The sequence below is a fragment of the Megachile rotundata genome, chromosome 2, assembly GCF_050947335.1.
Source record: "Megachile rotundata isolate GNS110a chromosome 2, iyMegRotu1, whole genome shotgun sequence".
NCBI classification, from domain to species: domain Eukaryota; kingdom Metazoa; phylum Arthropoda; class Insecta; order Hymenoptera; family Megachilidae; genus Megachile; species Megachile rotundata.
In genome coordinates this window covers 4,500,879-4,514,347 of record NC_134984.1, presented here as the reverse complement: position 1 = coordinate 4,514,347, position 13,469 = coordinate 4,500,879, and the positions used below count along the sequence as shown (strand labels likewise).

At 40.9% G+C, this 13,469-nt stretch overlaps 1 pseudogene across 1 annotated transcript; it reads right to left on the bottom strand.

Annotated features, from left to right (window-relative positions):
* Window positions 1-458: 458 nt before the first annotated feature.
* On the bottom strand, window positions 459-6,757 carry LOC105664207 (uncharacterized; annotated as a pseudogene). The gene is made up of 3 exons (XR_013041558.1): window positions 5,196-6,757; window positions 932-1,207; window positions 459-571 (listed from the first exon to the last, which is right to left on the bottom strand). The product of XR_013041558.1 is annotated as an uncharacterized LOC105664207 (transcript).
* Window positions 6,758-13,469: the final 6,712 nt, after the last annotated feature.

Genomic DNA, 13,469 nt, shown 5'->3' with positions numbered 1-13,469 from the left:
GAATCGCTCATCGACGCGAATAAGTCGCTTTCGAATATTCAAAAACTACATTATCTAAAAACTAACGTAACCGGTGACGCGGCACTTTTAATAGATAATATAAGCATGTCCGACGAGAGTTATGAAGCGGCGTGGAAACTACTCGTCGATGAATATGAAAACGAGCCCACTCTTATTAATTCGCATATCCATAAATTTGTTAGCTTGCCGTCGATGAAGACCGAGTCTGCGATAGAGCTCAAGTGTTTGCGAGATACCGTTTCGTCCTCACTTACCGCGTTAAAAAATCTTAAACGCAATGCTGTTTCCTGGGACGATCTCTTAGTATATTTAAGGGGTTAGGTGGGTTTCAGACGCTTAAAAAAAGCGTATTTTTACTAATTTTTTTTAATATGTCAAATGAAATATTTATTTCAAACAATTTAGTAAATTAAAACATACATAATTAATAAGTACTTTGTGAAATTTTTGTTTAAAAATGTTGAATATTCAGCCATTGGGACCTCATTTTCGTTGATCTCTCAAAAAAAAGGTCTCTCGGCGTGGTCACGATAACTCTTGACTGGTTCATCTGAAATTAAAAAACAAAATAGTTTCTGTTAGCAGGTATATAAAGCTCGTACTTGAACAAAGGAAAAAAAAAATTAAAATTAGAAGTTTTGGCGGAGTTATGAACAAAAAGTTTCATTTTTTGGTCACATTTTCACCACGTATTTCCTCGTAAAATAAGTTGTGATAAAAAAAAAAACAAAAATCCTTCGTTCAAGTACTAGATAATGTTATTTTGAAGAAGTGTGCAAAATTTGAACAAGATCGGTTCATAACTTTTTGAAAAATCATGTCCACCGACTTCAAAAATAAAGTTTTGAGAAAAACGCGATTGAAATTTTAAGTTGAAATAACATGCAGAAAAATTTTTTTTTAAACTTACATAGAATCATCGATTCCGGCACCATAAAGTAAGGAACCTGCTGCAGCGGCAATATCTAGGGCATCCTTTTGCTCTTGCCTGTAACGGATCCTAGCTTCTCGAGTCCCAGCGTCGGCTTTTTTCTCGGCTACGAATATGCGATTCTCGTCCTCTTTTCGGGCATACTCATGGCTGTTTCGGCCAAGTTTAACACCCATGCCGTGCATAAAAAGTAGTAAACCTGCGATTTCTTCGTTGAAGGTGCCAGCAGCGATAAATGCAGCGATTTCAACTACACTGGTGGCCAAAATTAACGCACCACTTTCTTTACACCGTCGTCATTTCCACTGTGTAGGAGGTAGGACTTTGAAATTTTGAGGATAGGTGGGCCCATGGGTTGTCTCAATACTCCACGAGTACCATTGCTACCTGCCACCCCTTCCGGGATCGGCGACCCCTTGAATACTACAGGGTCAAGAAAGTGACAAAAAAGGTTCTAAATTCGACCGAAAAAAAGAAAAAATCCAAAATTTTTGTCAAGGATGAGGCTCTTTATGTTACGGCCTTTCCGAAAATGCCCAGCTCAACCCCCTCCAACACCCCCAACCCCCTCCATAATTTTCTACCCTTTCCAAAAGGGTGGTTATTTCGATTTCGCTGAAACTTTTGCCGGAGCTTCGTCTCGATCCCTGTTACACGTGGTAAAATTTTGGTCGCATTTGCACCAACCCCTTGGACGCTACGCGCTGTCAAAGAACAACCCCTTACTGTTTTTTCATCTTTTCCACAGTTAAAAACCAATTTTGGACCTGCAATTCACGGAAAAACTTGTTTTCGTCACGACAGTATCGTGTTTGTTGATGGTTGGGCCCTAGCGTGAAACCAACCCCCGTTGTGGAGGTTGGTACCCCCAACCCTTTCAATCCGGCCCCGGGGGTGGGTGCGTAAATTGAGTGCATGCTATCGATTGAGGGACCATTGAAGCATTTCTGTACAAATTTTCAAGTCGATTGCTTGAACCGTTTTCGCGGGATAAACAAAAAAGTGGAAATTTTGCGATTTACAACCCCCAAGTTCACCTCACAATCCCTACTGATTGGAGGGGGTTGGCGTGCCGCGGATCGGCTTCTCATGAAGCTTGAACCCTCCTTTTCTCGGTTCCAGAAGATGGAATTGCTCACACGACATGCACAGCCTCCAGCGATGCCGCCAAAATACCATGTCATCGTCGTGTCGGCCAAAGCGAGCACCGCGGCCTCCAAGCGGCGAGTATGTGAACCAAAAGCGATCCGAACGATATGGCCTCTCAGCCACCCAAAAAGACTCAACGAAAAATCACAGATTTCACACGCCAACAATTAACAGACAATTTTTTAAACTCGTTTCTTTACCGATTTCTTTTTCAAAGCAAAAGCCAAAAGCAAAATTGTAACAAAAAAATTGGCAATTCTCAACGCAGGAAAAAAATGAAATCAAAAATGGCGAGAAAAAATTAAATTTTAATAAAATAAAAACAATACAATGTATAAACAATAAAATTAATGAACAATAGAATTAATGAACAATAAAATTAATGAACAATAAAATTAATGAACAATAAAATTAATGAACAATAGAATTAATGAACAATAAAATTAATGAACAATAGAATTAATGAACAATAAAATTAATGAGCAATAAAATTAATGAGCAATAAAATTAATATAACGTTTGGCCCCCACGGGCCCTCTTAACGGCACGGCAGCGAGACGGCATACTCCTTATTAAATTATTTATTGTGTGGAGGGGGATGGAGTCCCATGCTGCTTGCACAGCGGTCCGGAGTTCGAGGAGGTTGCGCGGTTGTGGGCCAGCTCTCACACGGCGGTCAACTGCGTCCCACAAATGTTCTATGCAATTGCAGTCGGGGCTGCAGGGAGGGTGCTTGAGAATTCTGATGTCTTTCTCCAGTAAAAAAGTATGTGTAATCCTCGCAGTGTGTGCCGCCGCGTTGTCCTGTTGGAATACGAAGGCACGCCCGTATTCCCTTCTTAGAGGTACTACGTGTGGGACCAGTACTTCATCAATATAACGGCGGGCCGTCATGCCAGGCGGCGGTATCTCGACAAGGGTTGTTTTTTTATTAAACATAATTCCACCCCAAAACATTACCGACCCACCGTTGTATGCGACGTGGTCTATGAAGTGTTGGTCACGCTCGCTGCGTCGACGCCACACCTTGATTCTCCCATCAGATTTGTGTAGCGCGAAACGTACTTCATCTGAGAACATTACGTTCCGCCACTGTTGTATGTTCCAATTGCCATATTCTTCCACGTAGGCTCGGCGCGACCTTCGGGCCTCCGCGGTCAGCTTCGGGGCCTTCTTTGGCACTCTGCCCTTCAATCCTGCTGTGTTCAGACGGCGGTTAACTGTTCGTCTGGAGATTTGGCGTTGCGTAAGCTCCTCGTGGTAGCCAGCGATCCGTCGCGCTGTGAGGTGAGAATCGCTGATAGCCATTCTTACCATGTGGCGGTCCTCCCGCAACGTCGTGCATCGATGTCGTCCTTGGCCTGGCCGACGGCCCAGCAAACCGTCTTCCTGGTGGCGACGGACAATGTTCCGGATTGTGGTGTGGGCGACGCCGAGCCGCCGCCCCACCGCACGAAAACTAAGCCCCTGCTCCACCAGCGTGAGAGCCTCCACAACTCCAATTTGACTAATGGGCATCGCTATGCAAAATAATCTGTATGGATTTGATTTTGATAATACTACGGCTCGTTCTTTTTTGCTACTAAGCCCCCACAACGGTCAATGCAATTGTCGATAAAAAAACACAATCAGTTCAATACAATCCCGTATCGCGCAAACCCGGGTCCCGCCATTCAATTCACAATCAAATCCACTCAGATCATTTCGCACAGCGATGCCCAGGAACCAAGTTTAAGTTGTGGAGGATTCCGCTGTCGAGATTCCGGGGCCTGACATGCCGCCCTGCTACCGTCCCGCTGCCGTGCCGTTAAGAGGGCCCATTGGGGCCAAACGTTTATTAATTTTATTATTCATTAATTTTATTGTTTATACATTGTATTGTTTTTATTTTATTAAAATTTAATTTTTTCTCGCCATTTTTGATTTCATTTTTTTCCTGCGTTGAGAATTGCCAATTTTTTTGTTACAATTTTGCTTTTGGCTTTTGCTTTGAAAAAGAAATCGGTAAAGAAACGAGTTTAAAAAATTGTCTGTTAATTGTTGGCGTGTGAAATCTGTGATTTTTCGTTGAGTCTTTTTGGGTGGCTGAGAGGCCATATCGTTCGGATCGCTTTTGGTTCACATACTCGCCGCTTGGAGGCCGCGGTGCTCGCTTTGGCCGACACGACGATGACATGGTATTTTGGCGGCATCGCTGGAGGCTGTGCATGTCGTGTGAGCAATTCCATCTTCTGGAACCGAGAAAAGGAGGGTTCAAGCTTCATGAGAAGCCGATCCGCGGCACGCCAACCCCCTCCAATCAGTAGGGATTGTGAGGTGAACTTGGGGGTTGTAAATCGCAAAATTTCCACTTTTTTGTTTATCCCGCGAAAACGGTTCAAGCAATCGACTTGAAAATTTGTACAGAAATGCTTCAATGGTCCCTCAATCGATAGCATGCACTCAATTTACGCACCCACCCCCGGGGCCGGATCGAAAGGGTTGGGGTACCAACCTCCACAACGGGGGTTGGTTTCACGCTAGGGCCCAACCATCAACAAACACGATACTGTCGTGACGAAAACAAGTTTTTCCGTGAATTGCAGGTCCAAAATTGGTTTTTAACTGTGGAAAAGATGAAAAAACAGTAAGGGGTTGTTCTTTGACAGCGCGTAGCGTCCAAGGGGTTGGTGCAAATGCGACCAAAATTTTACCACGTGTAACAGGGATCGAGACGAAGCTCCGGCAAAAGTTTCAGCGAAATCGAAATAACCACCCTTTTGGAAAGGGTAGAAAATTATGGAGGGGGTTGGGGGTGTTGGAGGGGGTTGAGCTGGGCATTTTCGGAAAGGCCGTAACATAAAGAGCCTCATCCTTGACAAAAATTTTGGATTTTTTCTTTTTTTCGGTCGAATTTAGAACCTTTTTTGTCACTTTCTTGACCCTGTAGTATTCAAGGGGTCGCCGATCCCGGAAGGGGTGGCAGGTAGCAATGCCACTCGTGGAGTATTGAGACAACCCATGGGCCCACCTATCCTCAAAATTTCAAAGTCCTACCTCCTACACAGTGGAAATGACGACGGTGTAAAGAAAGTGGTGCGTTAATTTTGGCCACCAGTGTATTTTCGAACCAGCAGGAAGTATTTTTGGAGTAATTTTCCAAATTAATTGGTTGAAACTTTCGTTGTTGTTCTGCGTAAAGCCACCGATGCAACACTCCAAAAGCTCTTCTTTGCTGAGCTCTTCGTAAATGGGCTTGATAGCTGCAGAAACGTCATTTGGTAGTGGATTATAATCATGTTTGAATGAGGACAGTGTGTTCATAGCTGAAGCACGCTGCCAAGTGCACCATGAATCAGGGCCGTTTGGGCATTTGTTGTGTTGTGGATTTTTGTCTGTGGAGATGTAATGGAAATAAGTTGCCCATATAGCGTTTTTCATATTTTCTATCGACTCAGAGTTTCTTCTAATAGCTAGACCGTAATAAATGGTTAACTTGTCAATTAATTTGCCAGTCAGTCTGCCTTTGCCCGAAAGAGATATTTTCCTTATTGTTTTACCGGCCTTGGTTTGTTTTTCTTCTACAGTTTTGTTCACCAAATCGCGCAAACGGGTTCCCATCCTCTTTTGCACATGGCCTACGCATTCTTTTTTGGTTATTAAAAAGTTTTTGCCGTAAGATTCTGCATTGATTATTCCGGAATATGTTTTGGAGTCCCCGTCACCAATATAATTTTTGTATTTGAGGCCGTATTTTTCGAAAGATCGTTGAAACATTGCAACGATTGATGTAACTTCCATATTACCAGCTGGTCCTTGGTGATTGGCGCTACATTGGTTTTTTTCAATATGTTCTTCTTGCCACTCTTCAAATTCTACTGTATTCAGTTTTTTTTTCCACGCTTCACAAAACTTGCAATAGGAGCATTTCACAAAAATATCTAAAACTTTTCCGGAATAATAGCCAATTACAGTCGACACTCCGTATAAGGACAAATATCCGCGCTTTTTCCAAGTTCCATCATCTGACACGGTAACATCTGTCGTATCTTGAATATCGTTTTCTTCACACGTTAATTTTTTTTCTTCTTTTGCAGCAGAGAAAAAAAGTGATTCGGCGACCGTCTTAGCACATTCATGAATTTTATCAACATAAAAGTCGTACGTTGATTTATTTAAAAAAGAACAACTCATGTCCATTAGGCCACAAAATTTTTTGCATCCGGCAAGTCCTAAGCCTAATATTCTCATTACAAAGATAAACCGGCCATTTACTTAATACGATTTACCAATTTTCGCACATGATAAAATGTATCTGGGTTGGCACTTTTCACACTCCACCACAATTTTGAACCCTAGACCAAATTTAAGACACTGTTTAAAATTCACTTTGCCATTGCACACTTTGTCCTCTCCATTTTCATTTATTACATTCGAACACTTCACAAATGTCGATAGCGTAGAAAAAACTAAAAAAAAGTATATAAGTGCATATTGAAGAGTACCGTCCTCTGGCACGTATTTTTCTTCTTGTCTTTTCAGTTTTTTTCCGATGTACTGGCAAAAGATTCATCATGTATCTCTGCAGTTTTTGGATTAAATACTTGTTTCCTTTTTTTTTGATCTATCTTTTCTCTGAGCACCAGCTACACGTTCAGATCTAGTCACTTTACTCATTTTGCAAATAAATGAATGAAAATCTCGGTAAAAATTTACAAACACTTATAACAAAATAACGAGAGGGAGCACTTGTTTCTTCGGCGAATAAAACAAGACAGAACCCGCGTCTCAACTTACGTACAAATATATACAACTTCTCGATACACTAGGAAGGGAAAAAATGAAAAGTGGGAAAGGGGGTGACTTTCCTCAAATTGGGAATTTCCACTTTACCCTGGCCAGGGGTCATCCGGCCCAAACCGTTGCACGGTGACCCATCCGGCATTCTACCTCCTATAAATTACCGTAACAGTAATAAACCCAAGGATAAAAAGGAAGAAAAAAAAATACAATTACGCCAACCTCGGGTTCAATGTGCAAACCAGCCGCGTAAAAATGGACAAGCAACGGTTCCTTGGTCTTTTATTGCTGCTATAGTAAACTTTCAATATCCAAAAGTCTCTTAAATCTATAAATAATGTCTACACAATTAAAATATTTAAAACTAGTTACCCTTAGAAAAAGAAAACAAGCGAGAAAAACAGACAAACAATACCTGGGTAGCTGCTTCAATAAACTTGCGACGCGCCAGGCTGACGTGGCCTGACGGGCGGAACTTCCGAAGGGTCTATCTCTTAGAATTTTACTCTAATCGATTTAAAATTTTGGGATATTCTAGACACATTGTACTATTTAATAAGATAAAAAAAAAATCGATTTTTTGAAATTTCCAAACCCACTTAACCCTTTAATCGCGCAAAAATTTGCTAAACGTATTCGCGACGAGTGGAACTTGCATCGTGGCAGTTCTAATAAATATCTTACGTACAAGGAGATTAACGAGTTTATGACTTTTCGCATACGCGGTCTCACCGACTATCTTGCCGCAAACGACGGCACGTCGTGCGAAAACAAAAGCGCGTTCGATGCTCCGAAGAATCGATCAAGCGTTAATAATGTTTCGGAGGTTAAATGTATCGATTGTTCCTATAATCACGCGCTCTCTAAATGCGAACGATTTAAAGCTAAATCTTTGGATCAGCGAGTTTCGTTTTTAAAGCAAAATAGACTTTACTTTAATTGTTTACGTTCCGGTTGCCATACCACCGCGTGCTAGATTACGAGTCGATGTTTTATTTGTAAGCGAACTCATCACACTCTTTTACATCGAGCCGCTATCTCTCTCAATAAAGCGACTAGTAGAGCTTCCGTCGACAAGGCAAACTCTTTCGATGATACGAGTGAAGAATTAAGGGCAGGATCCCGTTTTGGCTTATCTCCGAATCGATCGAAGCGACGATGTCTATGAGCGGAGAATACTAGAAATAAACAATCTATAAACTAGACAACTCGCGTTGCGTCATCTATCGACTAGATCTACAAATATATCTAAACTCTATTAGCCACCTATTCCTATTCCTATTACCAACCAACTTTTGACAGACAAAGGACGCGAAGGCATCGTTGCCGGATTGTGACGCTGTTGCCATATCTATCAATCTATTTTTAGACGTCAAGCAAATTTTAGAAATACGGGCTCGAGCCAAGTTTCCTAATCCTAGCGAGCGCGACTCGAGGAAAGAGGGAGGGGATGATCAAAAATGCACTTGAGCCAAATGAAATATCCAATACGACAGTCGATAGCATATCAAAAAAAGACATCTTACATTAAGTTTCAACCCCTTATCTCAACCATGGGGGCAGTAAACAGGGAAAAACAAAATTTCGGTTTTTGGCTTATTTTGCCTATTTAATCTCGTACAAAAATTGCGAAAAAATTCTAAAACATTGAGATTTACATAGTACACATTACAGAATTTTTTCACATTTTTATATTGCAAACTGTAGTTGTAAAAAATGATAAAACGCATTTATTAATTTTACGTCGTATCTGATTATATTTAGAAATGTAAAAGTATACTGCAACAGCATTATTAGCGAAAGCGGTAGGACTCTTGCCTCGCAATTGGTGGATGTTTTCTAGGCGGGGGATCGAATCTCCCGTTAGTTTGTGGAATCCTTTAGTTTTTTATGTTATGTTTTTAATTTTCTTTTTTGTAATACTTTTAATATGGGTTGGATTAGGTGATATTGTCCATAATAGTTCCAGTATTATATTAAATACTATTGTATATACTATTATATACAATTTCTTGATAATTATTCATAATTATTTCAAATATATTTTATAATAAGAAGACGAATTGACGGATCAATAAAGAGAATATAAAAATTCGACGAAGGGCGTCATCGTTACGGTGACGCATCTTCTTCGTCGGAGATTTTGAGGCTGAGCACCGCACGAGGAGGTGGAAGGGACGAGCGGACTGACTTCTGAACCGCGAAGCGAACGAGTTGATTCTTTTTTCGTAGTGTTACGAGTTTACCTTTATTTTTAATTAAAAATATATTATAAAATTTCTTGTTATGTATTGTAATCCTACAGAATTAACAGCCGGCAAGAGGTAATGTGTTATATTATTTTCTGTTATATAAATTCGGTGCAATGTAATTCATTTATTACGACTATTAGAAAACAAATTTGCAAGAAATTGCGTAGGTAAACGCGTAGGGTCGGCTGCTACGATTCTTGTGGTTCTGAGTTCGATTCCGGCAACCGAGATATCGCACTTTTTTCTCCAATTCCATAATATTATGTCGTAAATGAGATCCGTTGATATTCTAATAATGAATTGTGAAGAATAAAAAATTCTCCAAAATCTAACAATTAAACATTTTTATTCTTGCACCACAGTCTATTGTAAGATTTGATTTTGCTTTGGTATATGCACTATATGATTTAAACTTATATTTAGTCTAGCTGTAAGAATTTCGGTGTGTATGAAATGAGATAATGAGTTGTTTGCCTGAGTCCGATTGAATGCTGCGTAGCGTTTGCGAGAGGATGTTTAGATGATTGGATCGAGTGTCGCGTTGGGTGTCTGAGTTCGAGGAATGATTCCGGGCGAGAATGCGTCAGCGTGCGTGGCGATGAATGTTTTTTCGTGCGAGTCAGTTCATCACTGTTTGCGGAAGCGAATGGTCGAAGACCATCTCTGTTAATAAAGCACGGAAAAGTTAAAGGTGGAAAATTGAGATTTCTATTTTCCCTGAACAGTTGAATTACGTGATGCGCTCAATGCAATGCGCAGTGTCATACCTTGTCCCGAAAATTGTACGCAGTTACCGACAGTTTCGTATTTTCATCGACGTTGTAGGTAATGTGGCCAAAACCGCGACAACATGCGACTAATACTATAAGCGCTCCAAGTAGATAATCGTGAAACTATAATTGCATGGCGGAACATCGTTGACAGGCGCCGGTGTGCAAAATCGTATTTTTAAACTAACATCTTTCAGAAGTGATAAATTGACAAAATGTGGACCAACCCGACATCGTACCATTACAGTAATGTCGGGCTGCTATCGTTTTCGGTGAGTAAATCTCTAAATTTTGCGTAAAAGCGAAAATACGGCGCAACGTGTCTAGGAGCGGCCATCTTGACTGTCAAAATTTATATCTGTCTCACGTGTACGTCCGAAGAATTTTTCGTTTTATTCAAAATGTGATGTTTATTGACGTAAAATTGATAGCAGCCCGATATTATGGATAGCTAACGATGCTAAAGTTATCCTCAGAAAGTGAATTTATGCAATTTTCGAGACGTTAGTTTAAAAGTACGAAATTGGATCTCTCACTCGCACATCGCCTATACGTGCATGCGCCGCTATGTGTTAGTATACAAGCACAGTTACTGCGGGATCCTGCCCGTCAGTGCAGACAGTCTCCTCGGCCAAATTCACCCCTCCTAATACGTTGTTAGCCACCGCGTGGGTTGTACTTCGTACCGCTGAAGATCGTACCTTCAAACTCCGTGCTCTGCTAGATCAAGGATCTTCTTATAGTTTCATCTCCGAATCGGTTTGTCAGTTGATGCGTACCAAAAGATATCGAGCGAGACTTGACATTCAATGCTTTGGGGAACAATATAGCGGAGTCGCAAAATCATGTGTATCCGTTCGGTTAGAATCTTGCCATAATTCTAAGGTATCGTTCCCGCTGTCAGGGCACGTTTATCAGCGCATCACCTCTTACACCGGTTAACGAATGCGGCTTGACTTACAGTCTTGGCCGCATTTACGCTATTTGCCGTTTGCCGATCCGAATCCATCAAGCAGCCACCCGATTCACGTTTTAATTGATGCTGACTTATACGAATCGTTATTGCTAAATGACCTTCGTCAAGGTCAGATGGATCATTTTTTGTCCTATTGGACCCTGTGATTCCTATCAGGAATCCGCATCTATTGTTATTTGCGTATCTATTGAAGAGTTAGATCATTCGTTGCGAAGTTTTTGGGACGTCGAAGAAGTTCCCTTAAAACTCCCGCTTTCCGAAGTCGACGAAGAGTATGAGCATTTCTTTTTTAGAGCAGCGGCTGTTCAAACAGCCTGATCTTGAGCATCAGTATCACGAATTCTTATCGGAATATTTTTCCATGGGTCACATGGAGCCAATTGAAGAACAACAAGATTCAAACATATCGCCGGTATACATTCCGCACCATCCCGTCATGCGACCACCTAGTAGCACGACTAAAAGCTTAAAGTCGTATTCAATGCGTCAGCTAAAACTAACTCAGGAAAGTCGCTAAATGACTACCTCATGATAGGCCCAAAACTGCAGCTAGACTTAGCGGCTATTATATTGCGTTGTCGATTGTTTCGTTATGTATACACTACTGACATCGCAAAGATGTTCACACAAATTTTAATCAATCCAGCAGATGCCGACTATTAGAGGATATTATGGCGGCCGTATAGAGACCAGCCTATTCTTTCGTACCAATTGCTAACAGTTACATATGGCCTCGCCTCAGCGCCATATCTTGCCATTAAGGTTTTGAATCAGTTAGTTCTAGACAAAGGTGTTCATCTTCCCGCCACTACTTCTGTTCTGCAAGAATTCATTTATGTTGATGATGCTATTTTTGGTGCAGACGATATTCATACTCTTCGCGATATTTGTAAGCAATTAATCGAACTCATGAGTCGGGGGGGTTTTCAACTTCGCAAATGGGCTGCTAACGCGGCCGAATTATTAGCAGATATTCCGGCTGAGGGGCTTAAATTAGCTTCCAATCGCTCACTCGATGAGGACGAGTGTCTAAAAGTTTTTGGCGTAACGTGGGTCCCTGCCGAAGATACATTCCGCTTTCACATTGATTTTAGCCTACCAACGAAATGCACCAAAAGAAGTATACTCTCAACAGTTTCCAAAATATTCGATCCACTGAGATGGGCCTCCCCAGTGATTATTACGGCAAAATTAATGCTTCAAGAGCTCTGGCTCCTACAGAAAGATTAGGACGAAGAAATTCCTATCGAGCTTTCTAGAAAATGGTACGATTATTACGAAAGTTTGTCGAAACTAAAGGAAGTGAGAATACCGCGCTGGACCGGTGCTCGAAGCAATAATGTCGCAATAGAATTACACGTCACATCGAGCCTATGCTGTCGTTGTTTATTTACGAGTCCATCATTCTCTTTCCAACGCGCAAGTTACATTGCTAACGGCTAAAAGTAAAGTAGCTCCATTAAAAATTATAAGTACTGCGTTTGGAATTGAATGCGGTTGTATTGTTGACGCGACTACTCGATTGAACCTTGACCTGCTTAAAGTCTCAAAGCTCTCGCATTTATGGATGGACCGATTCTACGGTAGTTTTAGCTTGGCACCGCGTCACCCGTACTTGGGTGACGGGCATGCTTCCGTGGGGCCCGCGTCACCCATATATGGGTGACGCTTTTCTTGTTGAAGTTAAATAAGATTTTCAGTTGCATTTTGAAAACAAATTTAATGGAACAAGTTCTGAAGTATAAATATAGAATATACAGCGTAAAAATATAAAAAATACACAAATAACACTCTATTTTTTATTAATTTATATAGGATAACATATTATATTACACTATGTCATGAAATTATACTATGCATGAAATTCGTTGAAACAGTCCAAGCACATCTGTGGCGATTTTGGGCAATTCAAACAATACGTTGTTGTTTTTTTAAGGTTTTTTCTTGCTTGTTGGCGTTCGACCATTTTCCTCTTCTTTTTGTAACAAAGTACGCACATCTTTCTTACAGGCTTCCCCTGCTGATTTTTGCGGATCTCCAAGTGGTGGGACAGATTCCTTCTTTTGGGTCTATTAGGGTTGGGCACAGTATCTTTTGAGGACAACCATTCTGTGACTAAAAGTTCACGGAATTTTCTTATATGTATTTTTTTTTGTGTAGCTCTCTGATACACTATATGTGCATTTACTATCGTTGTACCTAAAAGTAAATATATTGCTAATTTGCGATACCACTTGATGGTTTTTCGTATGTTTGTTGCATATGACACCATCTGGTCGCTTCTATCGATGCCACTTTTACCAATATTGTACTCTCTTATCGCCAAAGGTTTCATTTTCGTAGGACGATCGCGATGTGTAGAATTCGAGCTTGGAGTCATGATGGGAGGATGTTTTGTGGATAAGATTGTGACATCGCGAACATCTCTCCATTTTAGTACTACAATACCATTTGGATCTTCTCGTGCCACCATTTCACCTCTTTTCAACGGATACGACATTACACAACTTGGCATATTTCTTTTATTGCGCCGTACGGTTCCAACCACATGCGTCTTAGAATTTAAAAATTTAAGTGCTAATTCATAACTA